Source organism: Fragaria vesca, linkage group LG3 (assembly GCF_000184155.1).
Source record: "Fragaria vesca subsp. vesca linkage group LG3, FraVesHawaii_1.0, whole genome shotgun sequence".
NCBI classification, from domain to species: Eukaryota; Viridiplantae; Streptophyta; class Magnoliopsida; order Rosales; family Rosaceae; genus Fragaria; species Fragaria vesca.
Window position 1 is genome coordinate 9,699,045 of NC_020493.1, and position 6,494 is coordinate 9,705,538.

The 6,494-nt window shown below is 36.1% G+C and overlaps 1 pseudogene across 1 annotated transcript in view; it reads left to right on the forward strand.

Moving 5' to 3' along the window:
- The window catches only part of LOC101292394, a 1,325,780-nt pseudogene that overhangs the window by 131,557 nt on the left and 1,187,729 nt on the right, over positions 1-6,494 (forward strand). Inside the window, exon 40 of the transcript XR_184374.1 lies at positions 4,866-5,106. The product of XR_184374.1 is annotated as an uncharacterized LOC101292394 (transcript). The remainder of the gene's footprint in view (positions 1-4,865; positions 5,107-6,494) is intronic.

Consider the following 6,494-nt stretch of genomic DNA (forward strand, 5'->3'; position numbering starts at 1 on the left):
GAGAGAGAGAGAGAGAGAGAGAGAGAGAGAGAGAGAGAGAGAGACCTGCAGCTCTGGGGCCTCGGCGGCTTAGGGTTTTCAGGCTGGTGCAGAATAGCTTCAAAACAAGAATGGTACGGATACATACTTTTCACGGTTATCTCTATGCAAGTTAGGTTAGCCAAATGACTTCGATTTGATCGGCATGGGAGTCCCGCGCAGAAAAGAAGCCACTGGTCAGGGTGCCGAAGGATAATAAGTAAGCCACAGGGTGGCCATAGCTTGGGTCACTGGGTGGCACTAGGTCCTCCATGCATGGACCATTGCTTTTGGCAGTGGCTTGATCGACTAGAGTTTCTAAAACGCGACCATGCATGGCGTATCTCTCGGTTTTCATATAAAGATCTAGCTATTTAACTGTTTCACAAATCTAAAGCTAGAGAATAAAATGTTTTATTTCTCATGTTTTTGTAATTAAGAACATGGATGGTTAGAAGCTCCTCCGTGGAAACAGATGAGGAAATGTTGGCGCTATGAAGAAACTAAACTTCCACTCAAGTGTAGTTTAGCTTCCCATAAGTTCGCATATATGACTTGAAAAACAAGTGCGACCACTTCTCGTGAAACTTTTTATTAATTTTCCGAGATATGACTCTTGACCAAATCTGCCGTGGACTATTGATCAATTTTGTAGCTTAATTAATAGACTGGACTAACATTGACACGAGTGAAAGCTAGAGAAGGAAAACAACATAAATTAAGAACCAATCCAGAGACAAACTACTGCTGAAGATTGAATATTTGATGAGCTTGAATTGGCGTGGCCGGCGGGGAAGGGAAAAAGTATATTAGGACTCCGACCAAAACATAAGATGATGTATCATTTGCTCCTTTCATCGTTTCTCTTTCTTTCCTCGGTTTGGTATTTGCATATATTTAAGAAATATGACGTACTTATAGCTCATCCAAAAGAAAGTGAACAAAAAGACGAAGCTAATTTGGGTGTGCGCATGCGCAAACATAATACGCAAACTAGTCTCTCTATTTTTAAGAGAAGTGGAACTATATTCACAATAGATAGAATCACAAGAGATATGTACGGCATAGTCAATAAAGACAATCTAAAACCATAGATGTACCGTGTACGTAAGTTAGGAACAAACAAAAACGCACATGAGTTGTCTGCTGTAACCATTACAAGATGTGAGTACATACATACAATCAAAACGAAACAAAACGAAAGAAATGAAAAAACTACTTCATTTCTTCAATCATGATTAAAATCTCAAGTAGCTAGTGAGGTGGGATAGAGGATGTTTATGATTGTATCATGCGAGTACTAGCTAGTCTCTTTTGTAAGAAGTAATATTTGATGAGATATATGGCACGTACTTCGTGGTTGAGGACGAGGCTAGCTAGCTAGGCATGCAAGGATCAATACCACATGCCTGTGGCTAATGCAAAAGGCATCCATATGGTGAGTGATGGATAATCACCATGTAGTTAATATTTTATCTTGGGAGGCCGGTCTTAAACTCTTAATCATGTTAGGTAATAGAAAAGTAGATTAGCCGCATGCATATGCATGTATAACTTGATTCATAAGCTTCCTATATCACTGGCTAGGTATATCATATCAATTTAAAACTATAGTAATTATCAGTTAACATATTTTATCAATTAATTTGCCTCATATTTTCTTGGTGACCCATTGTAAGATCCTGCCATGAGCTTTGCATACACATAGACATTGATTTTATGTGGTGAAACAGAAAGCTAGAAGAACCCTAATACTAGATTCCAAAATGATAAGATATGGAGATCGGGAATCTAATTTTGCAAATGCAATATATACAAGAACTAATTAACACTTTGATTAGTGGAAATTTCTTTGCTAAAGGTTAACTTATGCTCGGTGATGTGATCAATATGGTCCATATGGAATGATTTTTGTTGCGGGCAAGTAACATCATTGAGAGCGAGTGCTTTCGAGTCACACTGGTTTTAATTATCTAGTTATATGGCTATCCTGCATGCACTACTGAAAGTTGCGTGTGCTTAAATTTAAATTGCATTACTCAGTCAAATAATTAGTGCTAAAGTCTTTATTAAGCAACGCTTACGAGCTAATGATGAGACTTCTTCTAATAATTTATGGATTAGACGTTTTGTGAATTGTTAACGCACAAATTTCATTTTCAATAAAAAAAAGAAACACAAATTTCATTTATAGATTTAAGAAGTAAAGAAAATATGTGTGCAGATCTATCTACGAGCCCACCCTGTGATCGATTAATGAACTAGCTTTTCTTTTCGGGGGACATATATACATATATATTGTTATCATTCGTACAACGTTTACGTACATCTTAGTATATATATAGTCGTTTACTATTGAGACAAGAATGGTCCATTATACTGATTAGTAGTGGAGATAAGCTGGCTTTATTAATTCTTTTTATTTTTTTTGGATTAGAAAATAAAGAAAAATTTTATTAACATATCCCTAAATGTTAGATGCATATCATTTTCTTATACAAATTATATACGACTTTATGGGTACATAAATTACCAAAAAAACATTCATATCAAAAATGTTGAAATAAAATATCTTGTTTAAGACGTTCATATTAACTACTGTACTTCAAACATTTGTTAATTTTAGCTTGAATCGAGTACCAATATTTTGACACCACATGCATATGAATATTGTGCAATAGTTCCTCAGAATCGATTAATTTAGTTTTACAAAGGATTGAGCATTCTAATGCTAAAAGTTCTGTTAAGAACTTTGGTGATGTATTGTCTTATTTTGTTTTGATTCGGTAGGCTCAAAAAATCTTGAAATCAATTTGTGTAGAGGTTTCTTGAGAAGAAAATTTGTCGAGGAAAACTGATGAGAGAAGATGTTAACAAAAGGAAATTCCTCGAGAAAGATCTTAACAAGGTGAAACCATTTAGAAAAAAAAATAAAAACCTTCGAGGAATATATCAATGAGGTGAAACAGTACGAGAAAATATGAAACATTTTGAGAAAAATCTCAGTAATATGAATTTATTTTTATTTTTTTAAATAAATTGAGTAGCAGATTTAGAAAAATGTGTAGTAAATGGGTTGTGTATTTAGTGAATAAGTTGTGTATGTTAAATGAGGATATTGTAGGAAGTTTGGATATGTGTATCTAGTAAAATGTTAAAACAAAAAAGTTAATAGGTGGCGTATTAAGTATGAGATGTGTATCTAGTAATTAGGAATGTGTTAATAAAATTTCTCGAAAATAAAATATTACAAGAGAAGCCTCTACTACGTCCACCACCGCATTGATCAAAGCGGAATTTAGTGTATATATGTCTCAAAAGAGCTAAAGAGTCTGTTATGAAATTCTCTTCTCTTCAAACATGCTTAAAGGAAACAAAGTTGAAATTTCTACAGAGATGAATGATATCTGCAATCAACGATATTTTGATTAGCTAAAGGCAGCGAGCCTTGCCAAGAAAAACATACAGAAGATCAAACTTTAGAGTCACCTTGAAGACTGATAGAGCTTTATCGAACTTTTTGTATCAAGTTACTGAGAGCTCAGCTGACATTGGCGTATGGGCGATGAATACATCTACCTAAGGCATATAAACTTGACTTTGCATTTATCTATTCTTATGTGCACTTGACTTTCAAGTTCCATTATTCAGTGAATTTTCCTCTCAAGCAAAACTCATGTGTGGTTCCCAGCTTAATCGATCTAGGGGTTATTTGTAGCACACGAACATACGGTCAATTAATCAGATCCGGATGATATGTCGTGCAGATAAATCTCAACTGAAAGAAGGTGATTATACATCACAGTGGTCAGATGAAACTATATAATATGGAAATAAGAGCATAGCGGGTACTTTGCCTTCAACATTGGCTGCATATATATACATATATACCTACAATATTTTATAACTGTTTGTCGTTGAAGTGTAGAACCCTGAACACCCAAAAGGCCAAATCACAGCAGCATGCGTCCCAAAGTGTATAATATGTTAACGTTTGCATTCAAAATTTCATGCTATATGTAAGAAGAGTGATTAACTATGTGTGTTTGTGTCTATGACTTGCATATATGAACGAGCTCATCAAGTGAGGAATAATAGAGAAACTTCATTTAATTTACAGACAAGTAACATCATTGAAAGACTTTGAGTGTCCAATTATTTTAGGCATAACTCCCTGCCAAAAACCACAGTTTACTAATCAAATTAAGATGACTAATTGCGGCTATTCTTATGTTAGATCAATGCACAAGATCATTCTGTTCTGTTATCTTTTCTTGAGGGACAGGTTTTTTCAAATTTTCCCAGGGCCAGGAGTCCATGAGTATATATATATATATATATATAGGCACGTCACTGATATCATGTCTTTGATGTATATAGATGAGAGAGGGATGGTTCAGAATCTGTAATGGTTTTAGCCAATTTTTTGTCAAAAACATACTTTCTTCCTACGTAATTTGTTGGCACCGAGAATATACAGGTCATTCTGACAAGATCTTGAGCTCGTCTTACATATATACTGGGCATATTGACATGGAATCCAGCTATATATATGCACTTGTTGGTTACATGCATTTACTACTTCCAATTCCAAGTCTCGATCACAAAGTCACAATATATAGGTTTTAATCCAGAAACCATCACACCATAGAAATAACCTAGCTAGCAAACACCAGAGAGTAATACAGTTATTACATTTCATATAGCTTCGATTCGCAATGACGCACAGGCCAATTATTTCAGTAAAAACCTCCCCAGATTATTCACATTCATAGTAATTCACTTAATTGGGTGGTAAAAGTTTTGGCCGTACCCGTAATTCGTTTTCTGGGCCGCTGCGTAACCAGATATGTACTTATACAACCTAACAAACGCCGTTACCGCCGCCACGCCGCACCCGCCGGAGAAAACTAAACCTGTTGCTGCGAGGAACAAGGCCAATCCTGCTGGGACTAGGATAGGGCTAAACAGGACTACAACTGGGGTGGCCATGATCAGGGCTATCACCGTGGCGGTTAAAGTTAAACCGGACAAGACAAAGAGCGTGCTGCCAACTGCCCCTGCGACCAAGAACTTGGCTGCACTACCGTAGCTACTGCCGCCTGAGGACTTCTGAGCGGAGTAGTAGTACCGTTCGTCGTCCGGTTTCTGATGAAAGTCCACTGATGCCATTGATAGTTTGATACTGTGATCGGAAAGTGAGTATATATCGAAGTATATATCGAACAACAGATTGATTTCAAAGGAGTGATCGATCTCTAAGTGAACTATGAAGGTCTTAATAATAAGCTTGCTAGCTACAATGTCCATCTGTTGAGGCCATATCGAAGCGGCGAGTTGTTGTGTAAACACGTCGTCATGTATGGTGGCACCTCTGATGGATCCGAGTTGTGGACACATGCCAGCAGTAGAACCAAATCATATAAGCTCAATAGTCTTTTGTCCAGCATTATGGTGCCCAGTTTACAAGTTGGCCTAAAGCTAACACCTGGAACGGGCCAGCAAGCCCAAGAATGAGCGTCTTTGACAATTTTTGCAAAAATAAAACTTCTAGAAACGGATTAAACAAGTTTTAGATTTTGTTCAAGCTAGTTTTCTGATTTCTGTATAAAATGATCCATAAATAAATCATGACACTACACTAATGCAATGAAAGAGAAGAGAATGTTCAATAACAAGTTAATACCATATCTTTGTGGAAATATGTGTATTTCTATGAATTTATGAATATATCTTTCAAAAGATGATACAAAAATGAAGGTTATACGTTAATCTTTTAAAAGACGTTAATCCAACATGCATATATTATCATTCTAATATTACCTGATATATAACATTGACATACTGCATATAGCCTATATATATGGATGTGAATTGAATAATGTAATAGAGTAAGTAGTATTAGGCTATTATACGGTTTCACATCAAACACTACCAGAAGAAAGGTTTTAGCCGACGAAAATAAAAAACCAGGCCGACGAATTATTTTTTCATCGGCTAAGGTGGAAGAAAGACTTTAGCCGACGAAATTTTCCTTCGTCGGCTAATTTAAATTTTTGTCAGCTTTGGTCAACTTTAGACGACGAAATTAAAATTTCGTCGTCTGAATAATTTTTTTCGTCGGCTATAGTCTGTGAACTTTAGCCGACGAAAAATATAATTTCGTCGGCTAAAGTGCCTTAATTTCGTCGGCTAAAGTGCCTTATATTTGCAGATCTGGACAACAACTCATCTGGGAAAAAAAAAAACTATACGTAGAACATTCAAACGCAAAAAAGTCGTGAAATAAGATATGACCAGAATGGTGAAATACGTCTACAGTTGAAAAAACACGGTATTTCGGTAAAGTTTCGGTGCCGATAGTTGCGGTCAATGCAATTTACTCTTATTATTCACTATGCTGCATATTTGGTGTTTGGTGTCCGATTGACTATTGTGATACATTTTCGGAAGCGTAACGGCCCTACGAGTCAAAC